Source organism: Scomber japonicus, chromosome 2 (assembly GCF_027409825.1).
Source record: "Scomber japonicus isolate fScoJap1 chromosome 2, fScoJap1.pri, whole genome shotgun sequence".
Taxonomy (NCBI): Eukaryota; Metazoa; Chordata; class Actinopteri; order Scombriformes; family Scombridae; genus Scomber; species Scomber japonicus.
Window position 1 is genome coordinate 9,767,173 of NC_070579.1, and position 17,753 is coordinate 9,784,925.

The 17,753-nt window shown below is 40.7% G+C and overlaps 1 long non-coding RNA gene and 1 pseudogene across 2 annotated transcripts in view; one reads left to right on the forward strand and one right to left on the reverse strand.

Moving 5' to 3' along the window:
* The window catches only part of LOC128380424 (uncharacterized), a 70,975-nt gene extending 56,583 nt beyond the window's left edge, over positions 1 to 14,392 (reverse strand). For both annotated transcript variants that reach the window (XR_008323487.1, XR_008323486.1), the window contains exon 1: positions 14,328 to 14,392. This is a non-coding gene — a long non-coding RNA (uncharacterized LOC128380424). The remainder of the gene's footprint in view (positions 1 to 14,327) is intronic.
* Positions 1 to 17,753, forward strand: part of LOC128380414 (voltage-dependent calcium channel gamma-2 subunit-like) — an 88,069-nt pseudogene that overhangs the window by 54,605 nt on the left and 15,711 nt on the right.

Genomic DNA, 17,753 nt, shown 5'->3' on the forward strand with positions numbered 1-17,753 from the left:
AGGGCGTTTGTACTTTATATTACATCTCACACACACACACACACACAAACACACACAAACACACACACACACACACACACACACACACACACACTTCCTGCTACATCTCAGTGAGTGGGTTAGGATGTTAATACTTCATAAAAGGATGTCTGCTAGTCTTTCATCACACTACATTAACTTATCTTTAACAGCCATTAGGTCAGTCCGACAAGCGAGCCTCTGATTGGCTCGTGACAGCAGGAGGGGGTCACGGGGGTCTCATCCACTGGGGGGCCCCCCCCCTTCGTGCTGTGAGGATAAGTGGGAGACAGAGACGTCCTGACCCCCGAGGTGCAGGTTGGTCTCAGAATAATAGTATCTGTTCCATGTTTAAGCAGGATGTATAATTTAATAGGGGCAATTTGGAAGAGCGACACCTCATAATGACGCCTGTGGAGAAGGGGAGGGAGAGGAGGGGAGGGAGAGGAGGGGAGGAAGGGGAGTGGGAGGAGGGGGAGGAGGGGGAGTTTCTGGGATGGGATTTTTATAAAAGACACAAAGGTCAATGGTGACAAATTGTCGAGGGGTGCACTCTCTTTGAGTGAGCGATGAAGAGGATGTATTTGAAATCTATACTGTATTTAACCACCAAACATCCGACTTTCAACCTGTTTACTGTTACATTTGAGCACAGTGACCGTTGTTGTTTAAAAGGAAATGAGCGCTGAAGTTTAATCTGCAAACTGATTTCAATAATATTCCTGCATATTTTAAGTGGATGTATTACCTTGTGTTTACATCTGCATTTACCAGGGTTAGGTTCTGATTATTGGCTGGGTTCGAAACCACATACTTCTATACTACATACTTCCATTTTACACACTAAAGGACCAGATAGTAAGCAGACCGTTTACACTGTAGTAAACTACACGATAACCCACAATGCATTTGGTTCCTACCCGAGCTGAAGTCATCAGGCTGAAGCTGATTTCATTTTAGCTCTAACTCTGTAAATAAACCACTTTATCCACATTTCTAACCTTTTTAGGAAGAAAGTAAAGTAGCCCTTTAGATTCACAATGTGACGCTAATTTGTCCAAATAACACCTGTTTAAAGTTTTGTTCCTGAGAATTCGGAGCCGCTTAAGTTAGCCGTAGGGAGTAACACACTTCCTGTCATTTTCATAAAATAAAACATCCGTTACCTTTTATTATTAAGAAAACCATAACGATAGAATTGGTGCTTTTATTTTGAAAACAGGAAACGAATATACCCTCACCTCGCTGTAGCTAACTGGAAACCACCGAGGTGGTGATCTGTGACGTTTGTATTTTGGGTTTTTTTCAGAAGTTGCGTTGCATCTTGGGTAATGTGAGTGTGAGTAGTCAGCTCTTGATGCATACTCTGCATTTCTGGAGAATCTAGTAAACCATCTGAGAGTTAGTACGAGTAGTAGGAAAGTATATTTCTTTGTATAGTAGCACATACAGGAATGTGGCTAAGGGGCCCATTTATGCTCAATGGACATATGAAAATGTATACGTCAGTTTCAAACGATGTTACCGTCACTGCTCACATACTTCCATGCGTCCTTTACGTTGGCATGGATGTTAACCAATACATCCACCAGGGGGCAGCACTGAGTCAAAAGTTTATGACAACAACAAACTCAAAAACAAACATGGCGACTGTGGAGGAGATATTGATAATGTTCCTCTTGCATAAAAGACAAAAACGATATGTTTAAAGTTTCTAACCAACTCACACAACCTTTCTTCAAAAAGTTCCTCCATTGTTATTTCTTCTTCGTGTCTCACTGGAGCTACGTATCGAGTAGTGACAGCAACACTGCCCCCCCATGGTTTCCGGTGGTACTGCTCCGTTTGGTCCGTATCCGTAAGCTTTATGGAAACGTGCAGAAATACGGACGAAATGAACGCAGAGCACGCACAGAAGGCTCCGTCTGTATCCGGATCCATATTTAACGTTGAGCATAAATGGGAATTAAGTCAGTGATTAACCTAAACACGTATTTTGTCTAAACCTCCAACATACTCACACACTCACACACAGGTGTTTTCACTTATTTCGCCTGATTAAACCTCCTCTAAGGACCATGTGGGTGTTTACAGACTTGGCTTGATTGAGACATTCTTCACCTCACAGTCCGTGTTGCTGCACCTGCACAACTTACGTCTTTATGTTTCTTATTAGCTCATTAAGTTTTGGTGACTAACGAACTCAACCTGATGTCAACCTGCTCAGTCTAATTAGCCTAAAACATGGAGAACACCTGTGTGAGTGCAGGGCTCTTTAAGGGTTAGAGAAACAAGCCTTTTTTTCTCCACAGCAGATCTTGTTGACTTGTCATAGTTGGCAAAGCACAGGTGTTACTAATAACATTAACAAAGGCTCTATGTGTCCCAGTAAGCCTTTACAGCAGTGGTGTCCAAAGTCATTACCTCATTTCTTTCACTACTCCCAATTTAAAGGACTCTGGTCACAGAAAAAAAAGGAGAGCGCAGGTGGAATGAATAACATTAAAGGAGGCTGCATTACATTTAGAGGAGCCACCTGAGCTCTGATAACAAGCGTGTTCACTCACTGACAATTAATGGAAGTTAATGTTTTTTATTCACATCTTTGCTTTTTTAGCTTTTGAAGGGTCAAATTTTTACATTTCTTCCATAAAAAGTCAAAAGTTTTAAATAGATTATCAATTATGAGCAGAAAATCTAAAATTGAAGAATCATCAGTTTACATCATTACTGTCAGGTTGTGCATTGGTAATTTGTGCATCTGTTGTTGCATTGCATTGTGGGAAATAGATCTATATCTTTATAATAATATCCAAATATCGTTTAACATTATTAAAGTGCCTTAAACACAAGCGTAGACACCTTGCATCAGCCAAGTCCATCATCAGTGTAATTAAACCCAAATTGAATCTGTCTGGCCTTCCTTCCTCCCTCCTTCTCTTTCTTTCTTTCCTCTCTCTTTCCTCCCTCCCTCCTTCTCTCTCTTCCCTCCCCCCTACATTCCATCTCTTTATTCCTTCCTTCCTTTCTTTCCTTCCTCCCTCCGTCCTTCTCTCTCCTTCCTCTCCCCACCTTCCTCCTTTCCTTTCTCCCTCCCACCGTCCACCCTCCTTTCCTTCCTTCTTCCTCCCTCCCTTTCTTCTTTCTTTCCTTCCTTCTTTCTCCCTCCCTCCCTCCTTTTTCCTCCCTCCCTCCATCCCTCCTTTCATCCTTCCTCCTTTCCTTCCTTGACTCGAGGACAATAGGAGGGTTAAACGATCAACTATCACACAACTTTCCTAAATTGTCAGATGACGTTCATGCTCATCAGTCTCTTAACGTGTCAACTTTTCCGATTCTTCCCATCCATCTGACATAGTGTGAACGAGGCCTTTAATCTCAAAGAGTGGGCTTTTCAAACACATTGAATTTGGAAAATGCTGGTCTCACATCTGAAAAGGAAAAAATGTATGGTTGTCAACCCAAATACACTTTACTTTAGTATTTCCATGTTGCATCAGTGTTAATTATAGAACGCATGAGTTGCCACGTATATATTATATGTTGACGTATGATGACGATGAAGCAGTAAATGCTAAATGTTGTTTTGCATTCATCCCGCATGTAAAGAGATTTAACTGCCTTTCTACAGTACAGATGTTTCAGTGTCGGCGGCAAATTTTGTTAGTTGAGCGGGATCTCATATTAAAAACACTAGTACAAAACTACTGTCATTCATAAATTAGAAAACAAATATGATCAGCTGATTGACTCATATGACGAGAACATGTGACAACACGTGTGTACAGTGATACAGTGATGACTATATATGATAAAGGCTTTTTGATAATCACAATGCTGGAAATTTTAGATCAATGTGATGTTTTGGTTTCTGTTAATATCCAAAAAATGTACACGAGTGCTGCTCATAGATATCTCACAGGTTTCTTCTTCTTCTCTGTCAAGACAATAAAGTGTGTCCTTCATGTGAATTGCAGAAAGAATAAAAGGAAGCGAGAGAGAGAAGTAGAGGAAGAGAGGAGGGCTGAGCTGCCAGCTCAGTTCAAATGGGAATCTGGTCCTCGGGGTACAGGCACATGTATGTATGTGAGAGACAGATAGAGGAAGGAGAGAGAGAGAGAGAGAGAGAGAGAGAGAGAGAGAGAGAGAGAGAGAGAGAGAGAGAGAGAGAGAGAGAGAGAGAGAGAGAGAGAGAGAGAGAGAGAGAGAGAGAGAGAGAGAGAGAGAGAGAGAGAGAGAGAGAGGTTTGTGTGAGGGAGAGATAGCAGAGAGAGGGAAGGGAAAATGCAATTCCAGATTACATGTGCTTGTGCTGCAGCGTGGGTGGGCATGTGTTGGAGGGAGTGAGGGAGAGTGTGAAAGGATGAGGGAGAGAGAGAGAGGTGGAGTGATGGAGGAAAGAGAGTGGAGATGATGGCGTTTCTGACATAATGTGGGAAATTCGTGTGGAGCATCCAAACACTCCAACAGTCAAATTAACCCTGAAAACCAAACACACAAATACGAAGCAGTAGTATTATTATTATTAAAGTTGAGGGAGTGATAATACAAACAGTGTCTTCTTCTGTATCTTCTACTTTGCACATCAGAAAATCTCCTAGCAACCACAGCGGACACCATTTTGAATCTTTTATTATTGCAGCATGTATGTTAGACGGTTGAGAGAAGTAACAGAAATCATGCGTGCAGAGAATGATATTGGTTGATTTTAATCGCGTGGGTCGATAGATTTAATTTTAAATTGGAGGTGAGCCGCACACTGAAAAGTCAAAATTGAATCAATTTGGGTCAGTACGCAGCGATGAGTAGGAGCCAAACCCACAGTTTTTATTCAAATAGACAATGTTTCAATCCGAGTTAGATCCTTTTAAGGACAAAATGTTCCTTTAAAATGATTCCCACACATTAAAAATACACCAAAAAGGCAAATGTGGTCAATCATTCAACCCACCCACGGCAATAAACATCTCATTCAATCAATCAATAGTTAAACAATTCAAACTAATGCACTAAAATTATCCATCATACAATACATAAAAAATATCAAAACATAATTCAAGTCTTGAGAAAACTGGGACCTTAAACTTAACTTTCCCCGCTATCATGAGTCTAAACTATGATACAATATTGAACTATTATCATCTATTCCAGCTTAAATATACTATTACGTCACTATTTGTTACTCATTGTAAATTTGTCTGTTTTAAATATCGACAATTTACACTGAATTTGCAATAAATTAGATTTTAAGGTGTCTAATTGTGGGTTAAAATACATATATTTGAGATTAGATTAATAACCCAACAGCAAAATTACAAAAACACCAACACTGGATCAGAGCAACACATTGATTAACCCAGTATTGAGCCAAACTGGGTCAATTTTCAACCCAGTATAGTAATTATACCAGCTCTTTAGTGCTAAAGTAGCTACTTCAAAACAGCAGTTGGCATAGTGGAAAGTTTCCTATAGTTTCATTTAACTTGCACACAGCTGGAAACTAAATAAAACCATGCACATTTCTGACAGATAGCATTATAAAGTGAATCTTCTCATAAACAATTAAAAGTCTATAACATATCCCTTTTCCACTGAGCTGGAGCTGGTGCTGGTTCGGAGACAGAGCCTGACTAAGCACCGGTTCTTTGTTTTTCCACCGCCAAAGCTCCAGCCTGGAGCCTCAGAAACGGAGCCAGAGCGAGCACCAACTCTTTGCTGGTCTAAAGCAAGAACAGATTACGTCAGTAGACTGGGGGCAGGGCTAACGTTTATTAGCCGGCTAGCGGTGCTAACGTTTATTAGCCGGCTAGCGGGGTTAACGCTTATTAGCCGGCTAGCGTGGCCAACGTTTATTAGCAGACTAACGGGGTTAACGTTCATTAGCTGACTAGCTTGGCATTTACAGAGGGTTAAAGATTTGTTGCTTAAAAGTACTATTTTTATCTTTTTTTTGCCAGAGCTGTCATCTTCTTCTTCTTCTACTTCTTTTTCTTCGTTTCTGGCAGGCTAGATGCCTTGCGCCATGTTGCTGCCTCTCACTGGTGAATCATGGAAGTGCTTCAAAAGGCACCAACTGAGCACTGGCTCTAGCACTAGCTCAGTGGAAAAGGGGTATAAGGTATAAGCCATGCAGGGCAGTAGAATGACCACTCCTCTATAACTATGCAAACTCTCATAAAAATAAAACCTGTAATAAATGACTTGTTTTTACTCCTTTTTGCTTAATGTGTGTTATCACTGGTTTGGTTTCACCTGCAAAGATGTGTGAAATAATCTTAGCGGGAACATTGTGCAACAACTCGATGGTGAAGGAAAGAATTTAGATTTTTATCTCCTCACTGTTAACAGTAAACACATCCAAAACACACCTTGTCTAATCAGCTGTGATGTTAAAAATTTGAAATATAAATCAGCTCAACAACAAACATTTACTTCCTAAAAGACGATGAAAGTAGGAGAAGTAAAACCTGCAGACTGCACACTTCCTTTTCTTTCATGCTCTCATTGTCACCAAGGAGACTTAAAACAGTTTCTGACGTACACTTAGATGTAAGGAAAAGAATGAACAGAAAGCAGCAACACAATTTTCACACAAAGAAAAATGCTGACACAGAAAAAAAAAAAAAAAAATTATATTTAGCCATGATTGCGCTCGTGTACCATCAGCCTTCTCGATATTCAGGCCACGGTTAATGATGTTCTCTTACATGTGTCGCTGAATTAATATCGACTTTAATAACTGTGAAAAGTCACGCTATGAATACAGATGAGAGGTGTAAGCTGATAGTAATATCCTGTTATTCATATTGATGTCATATCAGGACAAAAAAAACTAATCAGAACTATGAAAAAGTAATGATGTAATGTCTTTTTTATAACAGATGACTCAGCCTTTTTTTTTAGAAATGCTGAGATCTCTATCGTGTGCACCAGAGAGCAAAAAGAAAAGAAAAGACTTGTATTCATTTTAACACTTATTTCTATATTTGACTAAAAGCCTCTTGAGCACACACAGCGTGATTCAAGTCTTTACAGCTTTGTAGTATCCCCTTCATATTTGCACAACAAAGAATTACAGCTAGTAACTGAGACAAAAAGGGCATGTGAGTTTGAGGCTATTTCTCCCAGTAAAACACGGCAGTACTGTTGCTCATCATCACAGTCCTCCCCTGGAACTGAGGTGAGGTTTCGACACGCAGCTCTTCTTTACACACACACACACACACACACACCGAAAATTATAGAAATGATGAAAGCGTTTCGCGGCACGCTGAAAGGTTTCCGAGCCGCTTCCTGGTGAAGCATCTTTTAATGTATCTATCAAAGTCTACCTGATGAAAAACACTTTGTTCGCCTGAGTGTTTGCTGTGGCTCCGACTGAGGTGTATTAAAGATATATGTAAATATGAAACAAGCTTGTGTGGAAGAGTCCTGTCATCATTTTATTTTATTTTTTTTATTTTTTTTACTCTTTTTAATAGACTTTTATGTGTCGGGCTTTGGTGTAAAAATCGTTCTTTATTTCTCTCTGTGGTCATGAAGGTGAAAACTTAGCCGTGAGTGCTCTCAGTGTGATGAGTGAGAACGACAATAGGGCTGATGCTACAGTGTGTGTGTGTGTGTGTGTGTGTGTGTGTGTGTGTGTGTGTGTGTAACCGATGCCCGTTTGAAAAGCCGGGCCCTACTCTTTCGTCCTTCAATCGCCAATTAACAAGGGCCCGTTTAATTGCAGTGGTTTGGGAGGGCATACAATTACCACTGGAGCTGAACCAAGCTAAACACACACACACACGCACACACACACACACACACACACACACACAAACACACACACATATATACAATCCCTCTTAATGAGCGGCACTATCAGCTCTCCTTTCTTCCTCTCTTTCATTTGCATTTTGCTCACTCTCTCTCCTCCTGCCTCTTCCTCCTCCTCCTTCCTTCTCTTCTCACACTCCCGCCTGCTCTGTCGAGGCGTTTAGATTAAACTCCTCCACTCTTCCTCTTCCTCCTCTTCTTCTTCTTCTTCTGTCTGTCACTTTTCTGCCCTGTGATGTGTTTCTTTTCAAAGCTGTTGACAAATCTCTCTCTTTTCCTCTCCTTTTGTTTTTCTTTGTCTCAAAAGTTGCATCTAACCTTCGTCTCCTCTTTCACGCTCCCCCTCTTTTCCTCCATTTCCCCTCTTCTATTTCTCTCCTTTTTTTCTCACTCTACCTGAATCTACCTTTCTGCACACACACACACACACACACACACACTTTACACACACTGCTCCTTTTCTTCTGTCATAGCTATGCATGTTTCCGTTAAAAATTGTGCAAATTTGACTCCTTTGACTTTTGAGAGTATTTATAATTCTTCTCTTTTCTCTTTCCCCCTGCTGTTCCCTCTATCTCCCTATCATTCTTTCTTTCTTTCTCACACAGGTTCTTTTAAAGGCATGTGTAAGCAGATAGATCACTTCCCGGAGGATGCTGACTATGAGGCGGATGCTTCCGAGTACTTCCTACGTGAGTTTTCTCCTTTCTTTCCATCCATCTTTCACTTAACCCATCCATTCACATTTCCAGACTTTGTCATATTAAATCACATCGTATAATCTAACATGCCTGGAATAAATTCTATGAAGTAGTTTTGACACTTTTAACCCTCCTGTTGTCCTCGAGTCAAGGAAGGAAGGGCGAAAGAAGTAAGGAAAGGTGGGACGAAGGAAGGAAGGAAGAAAGGAAGGAAAGCCGGGAGGAAGAAGTAGGGGAAGGAGGGAGGAAGGGAGGAAAGAAGGGAGGAAGGAAGGAGGGAAGGAAAGGAAAAGGAGGGAAGAAGGGAGGAAGAAGCAAGGAAAGGAGGGAGGAGGGAAGGAAGGAAAAGGAGGGAAGAAGAAGTAAGGGAAGGAGGGAGGAAGAAGTAAGGAAAGAAGGGAGGAAGGAAGGAGGGAAGGAAGGAAGGAAGGAAGGAAAGAAAGGAAAAGGAGGGAAGAAGGGAGGACGAAGCAAGGAAAGGAGGAAGGAAGGAAGATGGAGGAGGAAAGAAAGAGAGAAGGAGGGAAGGAAAGAATGAGGAAGGAAGGAAGGTGGGGGAGGAAAGAAAGAAAAGGAAGAAGGAAGGAAGGAAGGACAGACGGAAGGAAGGAAAGAAGGAGCGAGGAAGGGGAGGAAGGACAGACAGACGGAAGGAAGCAAGGGAGGAAAGAAGGAACAGTCAAAACAGATGGGGTCAATTTGACCCGGGAGGACGACACAAAGATTAACTTTGTTAAAGAAATCTTCCATGGAGGTTTTAGGAGGATTTTTGCAGGTCAAATCCTACAGAAAGTAAATCATACTCTGGTTTTTATGTCCAGCTACCTGATAGTCTTCCAAATATACCACTATTACTGAATACTGAATTACACTGAAATGGGATATTTCGGTTTCGGTGAAGTGTGGAAAGTAAAAAAAAGCAGAAGTAGTACTGTCATACACTGGGGAAAGTTATTTCTAACCTTGAAGAGAACATCTGGGAGGATCATTGGAGAGTAAGTGGTTACACCTGCCCAACAATATGTCAGCTTCAACTCTGTCACCTGACCCCCTGAGGGAGTCACACACACTGAAAGCTTGAAATAAGAAGGAATGAGAAAGGAAAGATGTGACTGAAGGGGAAGGGGGAAAAAAAAACAACCTTGACCAATGAGGACAAACGTCAGAATGAGAGGAGACAAGGAGAGGATGTAGCGAGAAGTCGGAGGCGGAAGGGGAAAGAGGAAGAAAAGAGGGCATAAGAGGAGGTGAAACTGGCAGAGGACGGAGTAAAGTTGGAGCTTTAAAAGAGGAGGCGGGGGTGCAAGGTTGAGGTCAGAGGATGTCAGGGATGTGAGAGATTGGTGGGGAGGACAAAAAGAGCAGGAGACGAAGGAAGGGGTGGATGAGGTAGCAAGAGGAGGCAAAGGACGAGGAGAATGGAGGGTTGGGGAGGTGAAGGACAAGGAGTAGGGTACCAGTGCAGTGCTGTCGCTCTCCCAGCGGCTCGCCAATTAGGACACTTTCTTCTATAAATACTCCAGGCTCTGCTATGTGGGTCACACCTCTCCCTATCCTCCTTCCTTCCTTCCATCCATCCCTTGCCTCCTCCTCCCTCTTGCTTTCCATCCATCTGTCCGTCCGTCTCCACCTAGGCCTGACAGCTGTTGGATTGGAGGCTGTCGGGTGGAGCGAGGGATTTTTGGGGAACAGGACAGAGAGAGGGAACCGAAAAGTTTGAGTCAGGGTCACTGGAAATGTGTTAGTGAAAAGTTTGATGTTAGTTTAGTTTGAGTAAAGGATAAAAAAAGAGACGAGAGTTTGTAAATTGTTCCTGTGAAATAGTTCCTGCAGTTGATTTTTTTAGGATTTATTTCTAAGAAGAGTATTTGTACAGTCTTGTTAGGAAGAGGATGCTAAAAATGGTACCCATGCAGATAAATAATCCTCGAAAAAAAGAGATAAGACATCGATCGCTCGATGCACTCGTATCCTTTACAGCCTTTGGCCGTACATCAGTTTTCGGGTTAGAAAAAAAGGATGCCGCTATTAATTTTTAAATTTTATTGTATTTAGTTCAAATGAATCACCGATACTGCTGATCTCTGCTTTTCCCAGCTGCTCGTCACCATGGAAACCATTTGAAATATACAGAGTTTTTGGTGTCATCAGTTGGTGGATTAGGGCAACTGTAATGTCAGCTGTCAAATGGTCTTTTATACTTTCTATCATTAGAATAAAACTCAAACTACAGACTGATGATAACAGATAAACAGATATACATGCAAATTAAATAGAGACAAGTGCATTGAGAAATTAAAAATACCAATTAAATTCTTCCTATTTATGTTTTACATTAACTTTGTACATATGAAGAGATGAAAAATAACAGCAGACAATCACACATATCTGTTAGAAGAGATGAGGACACTGTAAAACTCCTTAAATTAAAGCATGAAATGAACAGAAATATCATATGTCCGTCATGTTTTTGTTCATTGTTTGAGGATTGACTGACAATCTTCAATTATATAATTTCATTGCACCTTTTCTTTCTGAATTTCTGGTTTAATGCTCGAAAATAGCGACAAATGATTAACTCCTACTGAAGACTTCAATCTTAAATAACAACTTTTAATTTGAAAAGAAACAGGTCTTTGACTTTTTTTTGCAAATATGACTAATAGATGAGTAAATAGTGCTGAAGTTGGGGGACTATTTTCAGCAGTGGATTAATTCACCTTTGTTGTACTTGTGAGTATTTCTGTATCAGGAATATGTGAGCAGGATTTAAAAATGAAAATCAACTACTGTACAGTGCCAAAAATGCAAGTGTGTTTTTAGGTGATTTGTTAACAATAAGGAAAAAATATAAAGCCTTAGCCTTTAAAAGTCAAAAATGCATTTTGTATTTTGTAAATGTACAAAGTTATGATTTTCCAGTGGCTTGTTAATTAGTAAAAAAAAAAAAAAAAAAAAAGTCAGTTTCAATTGGGATTGGTGGATATCTGCATGTTGTATGTATTTGACGTCTAATACAATATTCATCTTTGTATGTAGTCACGACCGTTTGCACAATTCTTCCTCTTCTCGTTCTGTTTCTTTCATGTGCACCACTTTAATGGATTGCAAGATTACATAATTATTGCAAAATGCAGTAACAAACTGACTTTTGCACTCGCACTCTTTGCTTCTGGTTCGCTGTAATCATCATATGATATGGTAATCAGAGCTTATTCTACTGATGTCACACTGAATAACATTGTCAGCTAAATTACTAAAATGACAATGTAAAGTGTGGATGATGACACATGCTGACAGATGGAAATTATGCAACATTTGATTATCTAAACGAGATCATCCCTGCTTTGCATCCTCATTATCATACACATTCCTACCTGGGAGCTCCCCAATACAACCGCAGACTTCTACATCTGGCTGATACCATAGACTGTATAAAAGAAATGGACGTAACATCCGTGACGTCACCCATTGGTTTGTGGACTGCTGCTCGCAAGCCAATAGTTTTGAATCTGGGCAGCGCCATCTTGAAAATTTCAGGTGCATGCTGGGAAAAATAAAAACACGGATTCTACTTATATGGGCATGAGGCGGGGCCATGGGCGTAGCGAGGAGGTTGTTCTGGTTGCGAGGGCTGGATCTCGAGGACATTGGTCAATCAACCTGTCAATCAGGATGTAGCCACGCCCTAATGCATACCCTGCTTTATCGTCAAATATAAAATCAGGGAGGCCAAAATTTCACAAATGAACATCATACTGCATTGAAGAAGGCTTTAAACTAGCGATTGAGACCATAAACACATTTTGAAAACGTTTACTGAGGTTAGAAATCAAGTGAGAAGTTGGTGAATTCTCCATTGACTTGTATAGAGACGGTCGCCCCCTGGTGGCCTTTTGATAGAATGCAGTTCTAAGTTACTTCCCCGTTGGCTTCATTTCAGAGGACCAGAACTCCCCAGGAATAGTTGGTTTCTTGGTGCTTGACTCATGTGCTTAAAGAGGGGAAACCATTTGCTCTTATCTAACCCCCTATGAGCCTTACTGTGTGCTTCTTCAATTTCCAGGTTTCTGTTTTCCATGACGTTGACTTATCTTGTTTTTACTGTCTGAAAACTGAGATAATGATAGGAAAAAGATGGCCATGGATGTCAAGTGAAACAGTATCACTCACTGTTTGTTGACAAGTGAGCTCCTACAGTAAGAGCAATGACAGGTCCGCACCCCAAACAGCAAACCAAACAGAGTTATTATAGATGGTACAGCAGATGTTTCTGATCTGCTGCCTCAGTGGTGACGGCCTGGTTAAATTTAAGCTCCCAGCTATGATGTTAAGGGTAGGTTAAGGTTGACTTCATGCTTAAAAGAACCCAACATCAACTATCAGAGGGAAACAGGAAGATAACAGCGGCCTCTGTTCAAATCTGGCAATTTTCCACACCCAAAAGATCTACACTGAATTTCATCCTTAACTGTGTGTTCAGACACAACGCAAAGCAAATTATAGACACGGAGATAGTGTGACAAAATCAACGGAAAGACACGATTAGATACAAGTTTACCAGGAGAGGGACAAATTGAGGGAAAGATACAAAAGGAAATTCACATATATCCCAAAGCTTTATGAATCTACTTCATGAATGTAGAGAAACGAAAGGAAATCGGAATAAATAATAAGAGTTTTGGAGTTCAGGTAGAGGCTAAGCTGAAAAAATACTATTATACAGTCAATGGGTGTGTTGCTAGCTACCTTACATCAATGTACAGTTGGTATTTTGGCTGTTTGGGGTGAATGAGCACAAACAGTCAAACATGTATGAATGAGAAGAGGCAGGAAGGATTGTGAGTATCGTGAATAAACTATGGTTGAAGCTAGGCATAGGCGGTATGAGATTCTGGCGATATGATAACCATAAGCAAAAATATCATGGTTTCACGGTATTGCAATTACAGCTCTAAAATGTTACTAAAAGGAAGAAAAATAAAGACAGACATGTTAATTTAACCTGAATATACACTGTAATGACAGTGTGAGGGTTCTCTACGCTGCAGCTGCACCACCTGAGGGATTTCTGACCAGCACTTTCCGTCTTTGACCAGACTAAAAACATACGGAAAGGTACGACAGAAAATTTAGTGGTTTCGGTTATCGTGGCTTTTTCAAATCGCGGTATACCTTGAACACGGTTATCATCCCATGCCTAGTTGAAGCATAGTTTGGGGTCAAGCAGCACTTTACATCAATGATTGTGGTTAATGAACTCCAAGACTCTCCGCAGCAAAAGGCATAAAACGCTGCCCTAATTATGTAGAAATACAGTCATACTGCACATCAAATTAAACAGGAGAAACTCCGCTACAAACGCATATAAGTCAGTTTTACACACACCAAACACAACTAAAACACCAAGCATATTAATGATCAAATATCAAAATCTGAATAGCGTCAGAAAGTCAACCCACCCTCCACATTTCCATTGGGGATCATCCCCGGTCACATACAAAGCGGGGAACATAGGACCGGGTCTACAGTTAACCAGTTAGCCAGTTAGCCAGTTAGCTGAGTTAGCCGCTGACTTAGCTGCTGAGTTAGCAGTCGAGTTAGCAGATGAGTTAGCAGATGAGTTAGCCGCTGAGCTAGCAACCGAGTTAGTCGCGATCGGGGAGCATAGGACCCGAGGACTACGCTCCCTTTCCATTGCTACCGCTCAGTAAACCAGCAGCCAAAGAACACAAACTAAGGTAAACAACCACTTATTTACAGCGACTAACAGAAATTCTGTCTTACCTTTGAAGTTTTGTGATGAAAAGTTGTACTTGAGAGCAAAAAACGCTGGTTTTAGTAAGTCCAACATGGCGGTGTTTGTTTACAACCAATGAAACTTCAACCTCAGACGAATGCAACGAAGTTCGTTTCGTGTACGGTCCATTTGCTTCCTTATAGTTAGCCAATCATGTGTCTGGCACACATTTCGACACTGCCCCTAAAATCTATTGGCTCTAACGGTTAAAACGAGCTGTCAATCATCCAAATCGACCAATCCCCTGCCGAGATATTAGCCTGCGTATCTTCCGGAGCTAAATCCAGCGATAAACCACCCGCTTTCTGCCCATTGCGGGTGGAGTGAGAGACGGTAGCAATGTTTGAGAGAGTTTGTCAGTATTTTTGATCATTTATTTGAACGAAAATGGCAAGATGTCGTCTAAACAAACTGCGGATATGGATGTGTGCCAAGATGGCCATTTTGGAGAGTTCGCCTAAGCAGTCTGTACTAAAACCTCTGTAATTTTGCTCTGTTTCACTTTATAAGGACCAAACTTGGCAGAGATAATGGTCACACATTGTGCTATGATTTGATATAGAGTTTTAGCTTCATCCTCATCATTTCAAAGACATATTCATGAAAATGTGTGGCGGAAATTAAAAGTAATTTATATTTGTGTGCCATTTTAATTTACTCTGAGCCAGTGACATAAATACTGATAGGCTACTTACACATCTGAGCAAATTACACAAGTGTTCCCTTTATTATGACACCAAAATTATTCAAATACACTTTGTAGATGCAGAGATATACTCTATTCATTTTGGGTATGTCATTTTCAAGAAGAAACCTCAAAAAGAGCAGAGAGCTTACTGTTCAGGGTCAAATTTGACCCATCTTTTTTTACATTTCAGATCTGTAAAAACACTGTAATACATTTACTTTAGCCAGACTTTTGCTAAAATGTTCACCTGGACCATAAAATAGTGATTGTGAATTTCTTTTAATCAAACAGAAGGATTAATCAAACATTTATCAATGACTGATGGGGGAATTTATGAATGTGAACTGGTGTAGAGACTAATTATGAGTCAGAATATGAACAGTATGTAAGTTAATTGCAGATCTTCGATAGGATACAGGCATCCTTATCCAGCACCCTGAACTCCACACCCTTCCTCTCCTCCTCTCCTCTTCCTCCTCTTCCTCCTCCTTGCGTTTGCTCTGAACGTTGGCTTTCAAACCTACTGTAAACTGCGAGTTGTGAGATCATCCATATGAGTGAAAATCTGCACGGATTCAGGGCTGAAACACCACACGCTTGAAAGTGTTTACCCACAGAGAGCAGTTTCTGGCTCTGCGTTATTAAGTGTGGATTTAACCGTTAACTGCATCAGGATGAAGACGGAAGAAGAAGAAATGATGATAACTTGAGTCACAATCAAATGTGGCAACAGACAGAACATCACAATTCAAGATGCTCTGCTACCATTTAAATCACTTACAACTAAAATAATAGTAGACCAATATTCACAGGATCGAAGTCATCATTCATTTTGGATTCTTTACACTACATTTTTCTCTCTTCTATCCTCTCTGTCATCCCAGAGGGTCTTTTTCGATCTCTCTCCCTCAGTCTCTCACTCTCTGAGCTGTCTCACCTCCCCCCCTCCACCCTCCACCCTCTACCCCCTCCCTCCTCTCTCCTCTCTCTGGTTGAATTTGTACATGTTGTTATGTAAGGCCGAGCAGTCAGCCCGCCTTCCTCCTGCAGCAGTTGTACTATCAGCCGCAGCCACAGAGAGAGAGAGAGAGAGAGAGAGAGAGAGAGAGAGAGAGAGAGAGAGAGAGAGAGAGAGAGGGAGGAGAGAGAGAGAGAGAGAGAGAGAGAGAGAGAGAGAGAGAGAGAGAGAGAGAGAGGACAGAGCCACCACCCCAGTCCTTCACTACAGCATAATATATAAGACAGGGCTTACAGTTTTCCCCTGCTGGTGTACCCATCGAATTTAGGGAGGGGGATCAAATGAAATCTAAATACTGTCCATTATTTTTCTTCTATTTGTTGCGAGCGTCAAGGCCTCATCGTTCTTTTTACAGCATCACTCTGCCCTCATCTGCTTCTCATTAGAGGTCTCGTTCAGTTTTGAGGAACTGAGACCCAACCCAGGACCTGAGTAGGCCCAGGTCAAAATGATCTGGTCCTACTCAGACTAATCCAGGTCTTTAAGGTCTTGTTTATTATAGATTATACTCCATTAGATCCTAATTGATTTGATTGAATGAGTATCAGCTCTAAGCAGCTATGTATGTCACAAAAGACTATAAAATAAACTATTTGAGGGGGTGGGTGAGACAATGATTATCTATCTTCTTCCTAAGTAAGTCTTTGAAGCACATAAACAACACTTTGACCATACCAGACTTTATTTATTCTCTTTTCTACTGCGGACCACTGAAGTTTAAGTGTTTTCTCTCTCTATTAGAGTAAGTTTGGATCTACCACTTTTGGATCAGGTCTCGTGATCCTCAGGTCTCTTTGTATAAAGTCTGACTGCGCCCTTCGGATGAGCTCTTTCCTTTTTGAAAGTTAATTTATGCACATCAGGTTCGGGCAAGTTTCTACTAGTCTGTTTCTGTTCGGGTCCAACATTTTGGATGTATGAACCACTTCACTGCTCTACTTTACATTCTCACATAGTTAGACTAATTTATCATTTGAGAGTGTCCAGTTCATCCATTCAATGTCTCTGATTTCTGGCCAGTGGAGCATCATGAGGTAGAAAGCAACATTTCAGAAAATACTAATTAGATAAATACCATATATGCATGAGACAAAATCACAAACTGGGCATTTATGAGCATTATATTTATACAGTAACATATATTTAACCTCCTGCGACCTCACATTTGCTGGACTTCATACTTAATTCTGCTTAACTTTGATCTGTTGTCCTCATTCGTACTCACTTTTTTCTGCCACCTAGTGGTCGCAAAAGCACATTACATCAATCAGTGTAAAATGAGATAGCAGGCATCTTGGCCAAGTCAATCAAAAGTGGACCTGGTACAAAACCATATCAAATTTTATGGTTGAATCGTGTTTATTTATGCTTAAATATTGTTTGTAGTTTAATATGCTACACAAATTTGACTCATTTTAGCAACAGCAATAAGCTATGACACTGCTTATGAGGACGTACCCATTTAAGGACAATGGGACTTTATCATTGTTCATGCAAAGGGAAAGTATAAAGGAAATAGTTTTATGTTATATTCATTGTGTTACATAGTAAAATAAACCAATTATCAGGTCCTACTAATCCGAGATATCTAGGAGAAATTAGAAATGTCAATACCAAACAGAAGCTCAGGTCTCAGGAGGTTAAACCAGGAAGTCACATTGAGATTAAAACCAGGCCAAGACAGGGTCAGTTAGCAGCATCACACAT